The following is a 9,645-nucleotide window of genomic DNA, read 5'->3' on the forward strand; positions in this document are numbered from 1 at the left end:
TCGAGGTTGTGAGACGAGGGCTAGAAGAAGATTTGTTAGACGAACATATCACTCTTTGGGACCGAACTACATGTGGCATGCGGACGGCTATGATAAACTGAAGCCGTTTGGTCTTGCCATTTCAGGCTGCATTGATGGTTTTTCCAGGAAAGTGTTATGGCTCCACTGTGGACCCTCAAATAACAACCCGGCAGTCATCGCTCACAATTTCCTGGAATGTGTGCAAAAACTTGGTGTTGTTCCTATGAGACTACGGACTGATTGCGGCACAGAGAACGGCATCCTTGCCGCAATTCAGAGTACCCTGCGCGATTCTCACGGAGACTACTTCTCTGGAGCCTCCAGCCACATGTATGGTACATCAACTTCAAATCAGCGTATCGAGTCCTGGTGGTCCACGTTCAGAAAGTCCAGGTACATCTGCTTTGTCGGGTTCACCAAAACATGACGATGGTTGTTATTTTATGTCTCTATAATCTATATCACATTGGACTAGTAGATTTTTTTCGTTGTTTGTATATTTGTGTTGACATTACATTTGTGTGGAAGTATTTAATTTGTTTGATAAACAAGCCCTCACAATTCTATCTACACCCTCCTTTAGGTCTCAGTTCTGGATGGACCTGTTTGCAGATCTCAGAGACATGGGACATTTTAATGGAAGCCATCAGCACCAGTGTCTTCTGAGATATTCATTTTCTGACGTTGTTCAAAGAGACTTGAATGAGTGTGTGAGACTGTGGAACAGCCACAGGATTCGTCCCTCCAGAACAGCATCATGCCCAGGTGGAGTGCCCAATGAACTCTACTACTTGCCTCACAGGTAAGAGGATTTGTTGGACTGCAACAAAATACAATAACTATCCACACAACGTAAACATGTTTAGAATTCAGAGGCTGAATACCTCTGTATTTTTTCATCATCCAACACTTTTAAGACCATATTTCCTCATTGTAATTGCATGCCCATTGTGGTTTTCACTTCCCAGGCTGTTAATACCTTGTTTTTTCCTCATTAATTTTAGCTTATATAGGGGACTAGTAACTTACTATTTCACTGCTTAGTGCAACCATGATTTACTTTGCAGTTGACATACTTATTGAATCTTGATGTAATCCTCTAGGTTTGGCTCACGAGACTGTGGGTTTCCAGTTGAACAGACTGAATTGGAGGCCTTTCCCGAGTCACAGATCACAGTGCCTTCTTGTGGAGACCAAACCATGCAGGAGTACTTGGACATGGTCATGGAGCACAACCAGCTACAGAAGCCAAAGAACTGGGAGAGTGCATCAGACATTTAGTTGAGACTGACAGAAATTGCCCAACTGTAAATTGTAATTTTTTTTCCATCTAAGATTTCTATAAAATAACTTTCAGATGACTAAAACATTTTATTAATAGTCAAATGAGCAAGGCAATAAAGAACAAACTTTCATCATTTTACCATCTTGGGTTTTATTTTTATTTCAAAACTTGAATTATTCCATTTGTGAATATTCAGAAACAAGTATTATCTTGATAAAGTAACAGTTTGGGCTGTAACCATTAAAACATTAAAATTTCAGGTCTCAGACACCATAAACAGTTTATTGAAACACACTTGGCCAAATGAAAAACTCAAGCCAAACTTGGCCTTGAAATGGCCCACGACGTGAACACCAGTGAAGAACTTCCCCCCCCCCCCCTCATACCATCTTATACATACATACCATTTCAGGTTTAACATTTTCCTTTCCACACTAGAATGTAGTATACCAATGTTTCATTATAAAAATAAAATGCAACTATGGATGTTACATAAGTTTAACTACCATACTCAAAATTGCAGAACCTCTCAGCTTTCTTTCAAAAGCAGCCAAATCCTGGAGAGTTTTGAATCCCAAAGTCCATTTGGGACTTGAACACATCATAAGTGCTACATAAAGGCAGCTTAATTGTGTTTGCGCAAGTATTTGCCATTGGAAATGGAGAATTATCCAGGAACTCCATTCTTGGTGGTGGATCCAATCCAGATGGTGGAAGAGAAGTCAGGCCTGTTGCAAACATCAGGATGCCTTCAACAGTCAAAGCGGCTTTGTGTTCTGTAAATATAAAAGATACGGATAAACAAGTGAATAACACTGGTTCCATCTTCCTCAAGCTGTAAGAAAGCAGTAAGATGTTCCATAATCCATATTTGACCAACTAGGGAATATCTGTCTATTCTGGGACCTCGTCCACTTTGAAGACAATACAGTTTTGGGTCAAACTATTTAAAAAAAACTGAATGTGAGAAGAGCTCCGATATGACAAACTGTTCACACAGAAACACTTAGGCAAATGAAAATGACCCCGTTTGACCTTGAAATGATACCTGTAATGTGTACAGCAGTCTATATGACTTGGTTATTATTTGATTCCAAACCAAATGGAAATAAAGGAACTTCTGGCAGAGATGGAAGTGACTCACACACAGACTACACAAATGTGGCCTCAGGGGTCCTCCTAGTCACGGTTTTAAGCATTATATGTTTTAGGCTGCTATAAGCAGATTTTGAATTATTGTGCTTTGCTTTGGGGTAGGGGGAAACTTAATTTTTCCTTGTCTTAGGTTGTGGTTTCAAGTACATATTCGTACATACAACCATGAGTAGCTTACCACCTTGCATACAAAATTATTGAGGGGAAAACACTGTAGTTCTCTGATGATTAATCAAGCAAGTCTGAAGTCAACATTTGTCACACAAGTCTGACTCGAGTGGAGTCATAACTAAAGGTATTTTGGCTTTTTCCAAGCTACATTACAAACAAGATATGTTTACTCAAATAGACTAAGTATTGTTGTGCACATCACTAAAACGAAGAAAAAATGCTTCTGACAGAAAGTGGTCAGAAAGCAAAATACATCTCAGTTTGATGCAAATCCATAGTCCATACCACTGAAAGCTCTTATAATGGGGTATTTGCAGATAAAAATGGGATCACTGAGCAATCAGAGATTTACCAACAAAATATTATGCAGATAATGGTGTTATATGTGATTGGTGAATATATGGATAAATTGTCCTCAGAAGTGATCAAAGTGAATCACACACCTTCGCAGTCTAGGAGGTAATCTGCCCAGAAGCTTAAAGTCAGACTCTCCTGGTGCCTCCTATTACTCCCTAGAGGACTCAGATCAGGTGTGAAAAGTCTCTCGAGTTCCACAGCGGTGAGTGGGTTGTGTTGGAAGCACAGGACAGGAGCCAGCAAAGTTGGGTGTTGCTGTAATGCAGTCAAAACCTTTAGAGTTGAGAGCCCCTCTTTGAATCTGGAGTGTGGAGATCAAACACATTTGTCACATGCTTAGTAATGCCATATTAGTTTCTAAGCAAAAGAAAAAACAAGCAAAAAAAAAAAGAAACACACATTGTAAGGTAGAAGGAGAGGGAAAGTTAAAGTCCAGTCATTTCAACACAGCTTGCATTGCACATGAAAAGATCTTAACATGTTTATTAACAGAAATATAAAAAATAATGTCCAAATAATATGTTGTGCATGCTACTGCAAGCTAATGAGAATGAGTGCCAGGATAATAAATACATTTCTTACATGTATGTACATAGAAAACTGATCATTTAAACTAATTCATTTTTATGTTACCTGTCAATAACGGAGGAGTTGCGATAAACAATATACCATGAAAGGTAGTCAGACACAATTTCTGTCTTTTCCATGATAGTCGTCACGTGTCTCAGACAACCTGCTGTCTGTAACATGGTACTGTGTCTCATGGTACATTCTCGCAGGGCATCCAGCGTAGCAGCATTTTGAATCTGAGAAATATTACAAAGATTCAAAACCCCTTCTGAATAACCGCATGCAAATACTTGCAAACAAATGCAATAAATATAAAAAATTGTGAAATGGTTTAGGGTAAACTGGACCTTAAAGGAGACTGGAATTTAGAAAAGTCAAATTTAATGAAGAAAAAAAAAAAAAAAAAAATTAAAGGAAGTCTGTAACAAAACTAGAAAATATCCATTGGCTAAATACAGGCAAGCTTACACACAACCAAAACAGACAAGACAATGACATATATACTTCAAGGTCACAAATAGTTATTTTCATAAGACTCCAAAAACTGCACCTAAATCCAGCTGTATCGCACAAAAGATTCACTATTCTCACCTCATGCAAAGCTTTCCCTACTTCTGTATCTGTCACTAAATCAATTGTTCCCTTGAATGACTCCTGGCCCACAAGATGGTGAACAAGATCTTCAGAAAGGAAATGGGGCCCTGGACCTCCATGCACAAGTGATACAGCAATCATTTTTCCAGCCAGGTAGTATTCATCCTCCTTCACAGCTGTGGATTAATAGCGAGGTGACAAAACAAAAACCACTGACAAGCAAAAGGATGAGGCATGATAATCATCAATATTGTGACAGACATGCTCACGACTCAAGTAGCGGTAGTATAGCCCACGGCTGTTAAGCTGTCACAAGAAGACGTGGCAGTAATAGACCACATCTAAAATTCTTAGGAGAGTGTGTATGCCCCACCCCAATAAAATATAACTACTATTAATATAGTATTATTGATAACTGTCACATGGTACCAAAACTCTGGAAAACTACCAGCAAATGTAAATGCAGTCTGATTTATGTGGTCACTGATATCTGGAAACTAGTAGAGACCATATCAAGACCTGTCGCGTACCTTTTGCATTGTAAACCAAGAAGCGATGACCATCTGGTCCATCAAATATGGGTCGCTCTTTCAGGCATTTCATCAGTAGTGATAGAAACTCTCTTCTTGGCCCCCCTGTGTCCAAGCCCTCTTCTAAAATTCCAGCATCATCACTGAATTTCACCAGCATGTCAGAAGCTTCAGAATAAGTTGAACGTCTGAACCCTCTGACTGCACCATCCCAAATATTACATTGTGAGATGTTAAACCTGCTAACTTGTGTATGGTCAATAACACTTGCAAGATTGGCGATAACATCGGGCAGCAGAAGGTCAGTCTCTTCACTACAATGACATTAAGTTATAATTAGTGGTTAATTCACAAAAAGCACAGTTTGTTGTACAAAATTAGTTATTATGACATTATGAAAAGCAGAGAAATAAACTTGCATTGTTGCATGCTGAATGTCATTCTCATTTCCTGTAACAAGCTCCCCCTCCTCCTCTTCCTCAACATATGGAGCATACAGTTCTGTGTATTGACTGTTGGGAAATTCACACTCCAAATAGATTAACCATTCTGAAGAATTACAGGAAATGTTTAATTTTAATCAAAATATTTTCAATTGCATGCTCAGCTAATGAGATTCAACCTCATCATTTTTTACTCACCGGTAACAGGAACTGGGAGCATCTTGTGCAGAGAAAACCTGATCTTCAGAGTCAGATATTATTATCTGAAAAAGACATTAAAAATGCCTCAAACAGACTGAACATACTCAACCAAAGAAATTAGCATGTGATATTTCACTGCACCACAGGTGGTGCAGTGAAATACACTGTATAATGCTTCTGTAGAATCACAATAAAGTTAGTATTTTTTTCCCCAATGCATAGATTAATTATTTTAAGAGATGGATTAGCCTTGCCATTATCCAATCTTTTTAACAGTAAACAGAAGAAGCCACCCACTGCAGTTAGTTAAATAAAAAAAGCTGAACAAAAACACAAGTTAGTAGGCATTGAGTACATTTCAACTTGCAATAATGTATAAATACCTCTCCATCCTGGACTGCGGATGAATGTCTCTGTTCATTTCTGAAACAGGATCCAATTCATAAAATTACTAACCCTATTCAGTGTGATTAACCAAGCAGTCTACTTAAATCCAGAAGAAACTGATTCTTAATATCATATTTCCTCTTCTACTTCACATGTATGAATGTGTTCAAATCATAATTTGATTAATATCCTTATGCAAAACTTTCCCCCCCCACCTCACTTGTTGAGGTTCAGACCTGGGTGTGCTTTGGCTTGGTGGTTGATAGGGCTAAGAGGGAAAGCATACAGTTATGTTTTTTTAGGGGAGAAATGTTTATTTTAACAAAGTCTAATAACATTACTTAAAATAAGAGTAGCTATTGGCTAGAATTCATTCTTTTAGTTGCTGTCTACATTTTGACGGTTTTCTAACTCTTTTCATTGAGTTAAACTGTTGGTCGAGCCAAAGAAAATGTTCAACATTTAAAAACACTGAAATTAACTGTATTTAACAGTTGAAAATCAAATTACCAGAGTGTCAGCCAGGTTGAATTCAGCAGTGCTCCTTGATGTTATGATGATTTCTGAATCTGAGTTGTCAACATCATTATTCTCTGGTAATATTAAAAAAAAAAAAAAAAAATTAACAAAACATTGTCTATAATACAATACTATACAAAACAATCCTAGCTTATGAGCTTTTCAAACCTGATTCAAAGTGTGACTTTTGACAAATGAAGAGGGTTATTCTGGAATAAGCCTTTCCAATTTCTTTTTTGTACTCCCCCAATTTGAAAGGTGTGTCAGACCCCGGCACATTTAAAACTTCTGAACAATCCGGGTACAGGAGCACAAATGGTCCAGCCGCCATATCTTTATTGAATGCCCTCATTTTCTGGACAGCATCTTTTAAAAGATCTGGTGCAGATATTTCCGGATCAGTGAACAAAGGCAATGTTCTCCCTCTAGCAGGTTTTAAACCCATCCCATGCTGAAGTGGCACCATCAACCCGATATTTATCTGGAAACATAAGAATACAATGCATTATACAAGCTCAAATACAGTGCTGCACATGTCTAAAAGACAAAGAAACAGATACTGCACACACAAGCTTGAAAGAGAACAAAACATACTTGTACACGTTTGGTTGCCTGTTTAAATCTTTTTTGGCCAACATGAAATGACTGGCGCTCTTTTGACTTGGCACTTCGAAATTCCATGAACTTGTCAAAAGATGGGCATGGCTCTTGTTCTGGAATGATTCAGTTTCAATGTTAGTATCCAACTGCTAGGTGCAAGCAGCTCAAGCATTTGTTTGTATGAAGTACAAACATTTTGCAACATGACCAGGGTAGGAAATTCACTTTTGCTTCCACTAAACTGCAATTCTGTGAATCATGAAAATGTGTATTTATCTCCTATCAACTGAAACTTTAATCTACTGGTAATTCCAACCCTAAATATAAAGTAAGTTCTGCATGTGATTTCCTCATTTCAAAAGAGAAAATATTAGTTCATCTGTGATTCCAGGGTATCTGGTCTAGCATAATTTCTAATGTTATGTGCTGTGTGAAACTGACAGGTGGATATTTTGATACTCTGGCTGCTTGATCTGAACACTTACTGTGTACAGATCCACATGTATCCTTGTCTAACTCAGAAACAGCTGTAAACAGTGTTTACACTATAATGACATGGCTTATTTTACCAAACATATCTCCACATGTAGGTCCCTAGATAATGAAGTTTGGAAACCCCTCTTAAATTTGGATAACCACTTATCAAAGATTAATCGATTTTTTTTACATATTTTATTGTTACATATAAATAACATCAGGTGAAGCTTCTGTTGACCGATCATGTTTTTACTTTAGTATTGAATATTTTTAGTATTTTAGTGTAATATATGAACTACATGAAACTAGCATCCACATGACATCTAAATGGTTTGCTGACAAGTGTCCTAGGGCAAGACACTGAACCCCAAAACTGCCCCCCGATGTGCCTATCGGGGTATGAGTGTGTTGAATGAGTGTGTGTGTGAATGTGACAAGTAGTGTAAAGCGCTTTGAGTGGTCTGTATGACTAGAAAAGTGCTATAGAAGTACCATTTACATAAAACCATCATTAATAAAGGACACCTGATTTTACTGTTGTATTGAACCTGTTCATGGGAGTAAGGAAGAAAAAACCCCACAAGACTGGTGGTTCTTAATTTTATGTAAATGCCAGTCAGTGTAGAATAAGGAGCTTTGGTTACACTTTATCCATGAGTGTGTACGTGCACTTACACGAGTGTGAGCATTATATGCCCAGGGATGACCTGAGTTACGACTAATGTATTGACTTTGTTTGCAGGTCCAGCCCTGAGAGCATTTTTCCAAAATTCTATGCACGTTACACGTCTACGATTAATCTGACATTTATAAAACGTATACACATAACTTAATCCACATACAAAACTAGGGTCATGGAAAAAATGCGGCACTTACGTGGCTTAGCGTGTGCACCCCGATGGCTCGGTCCAGCGGTCTCCTCACCAACTTTATTAAGGACATGGAGGGAGCGTCCACAAAATTCACAAAAAGCGGTCGTTCTCTTCAGAGAACTGCCACAGAATGGACAATACATGTCTGTTCGTGTCCTGCTGATTATTGTCAAATGAGGGGCTTCCTGTTGGCGCTCTAAAAGAAGCCCCCACGATAGCACTTCCGGGGCAAAACTTTGTAAAAGTGTTTCGGTAAACTTGTAAGAGTGTTTCGCATTAATGTAAATTTGTATCGCGAAAATGTAAATGTGCTTCACAAGATGTAAATTTGTATTGTGAAAATGTAAAAGTGTTTCACAAGATGAATATTTGTATCACGAAAACGTAAAAGTTTTTAACAAGATGTAAATTTGTATTGCGAAAATGTAAAAGTGTTTCCCTGCATGTAATTTTGTTTTGCACTTCCCGGCCACCGTATGTATGTCCCCCTATGTTCTTACGGACCGGATCCCCTTTCAACACAGTTGTTTACTGGTGAAACGGAGCTGGTGATTGGCGCTGCATCAAAACATGTTTGTTTCACAAGAATAAATAAATAAATTGTATACTGTCACTCACATGTACATGATATTAATGTTATGTTTTGTTTGTCTTTGTTTTCCCAGTTGTTTATTTGGCAACGGCACGATTACGTGTGGAGATGCTAGTGTAATTAGCATGTGTGTTGCATCTTTCTTAATAAATATGAGCAATACAGTCAACGTTGTTTGAGTGAGACACTGTTTCACCAGTCAAGCACACCGTTACGGTGGGAGTTATTGGACTAACTGTAGTTAGTGTAATAAAACCGTACACAGGTATTTGATAAAAAATATCGCCAAGCTGTTGGTGAGAAAGTTTATGGGATGATCCGTGAGACCGGCAAGGTGTAAACAACTGGGATGTTGAGCCGAGGAGTCCAGGAAACGAGCACGGGTCAGAACCAGGGAATCGATCATGGAGAATCCAGGGACAGGCTGGGACCAGAACCAGGTAAACGAGCCACGGAGAATCCAGGGACAGGCTGGGACCAGAACCAGGGAATCAGACCATGGAGAATCCAGGGACAGGCTGGGACCAGAACCAGGGAATCAGACCATGGAGAATCCAGGGACAGGCTGGGACCAGAACCAGGGAAACGAGCCACGGAGAATCCAGGGACAGGTTGGGACCAGAACCAGGGAATTGAGCCAACAAAACAATCTTCGGGTAGGTGTGTGAGCCGGGGCCTGGGAAGGGAAAGAGGGAAAATACTGGGAGCAGTTACGAGGTCCGACAGGCTGAAGAGCTGCTGTACATAAAGCTGGAGGAAGAGGTGTGATTGATTAGTAATCAGGAGATCGGCTGCGTTGGAAGCTGACTGGAGTGGGCTTGGCCGTGGCAGAGCCCAGTGCGGGTATAACAGTGTGGCCTGGTGATCGGTG

General features: G+C 39.1%; 2 long non-coding RNA genes across 2 annotated transcripts; both read right to left on the reverse strand.

Moving 5' to 3' along the window:
• Positions 1-1,871: 1,871 nt before the first annotated feature.
• LOC306765463 lies at positions 1,872-3,723 on the reverse strand. Its single transcript, XR_013771564.1, has 3 exons — positions 3,623-3,723; positions 3,076-3,290; positions 1,872-2,082 (listed from the first exon to the last, which is right to left on the reverse strand). It is a non-coding gene; the product is annotated as an uncharacterized lncRNA (long non-coding RNA).
• Positions 3,724-4,977: 1,254 nt separating this feature from the next.
• On the reverse strand, positions 4,978-8,331 carry LOC306765462. Its single transcript, XR_013771563.1, has 6 exons — positions 8,187-8,331; positions 6,828-6,946; positions 6,402-6,714; positions 6,225-6,307; positions 5,711-5,750; positions 4,978-5,389 (listed from the first exon to the last, which is right to left on the reverse strand). It is a non-coding gene; the product is annotated as an uncharacterized lncRNA (long non-coding RNA).
• Positions 8,332-9,645: the final 1,314 nt, after the last annotated feature.

The sequence above is a fragment of the Telmatherina bonti genome (assembly GCF_933228915.1).
Source record: "Telmatherina bonti genome assembly, chromosome: 14".
In the NCBI taxonomy this organism is placed as follows: domain Eukaryota; kingdom Metazoa; phylum Chordata; class Actinopteri; order Atheriniformes; family Telmatherinidae; genus Telmatherina; species Telmatherina bonti.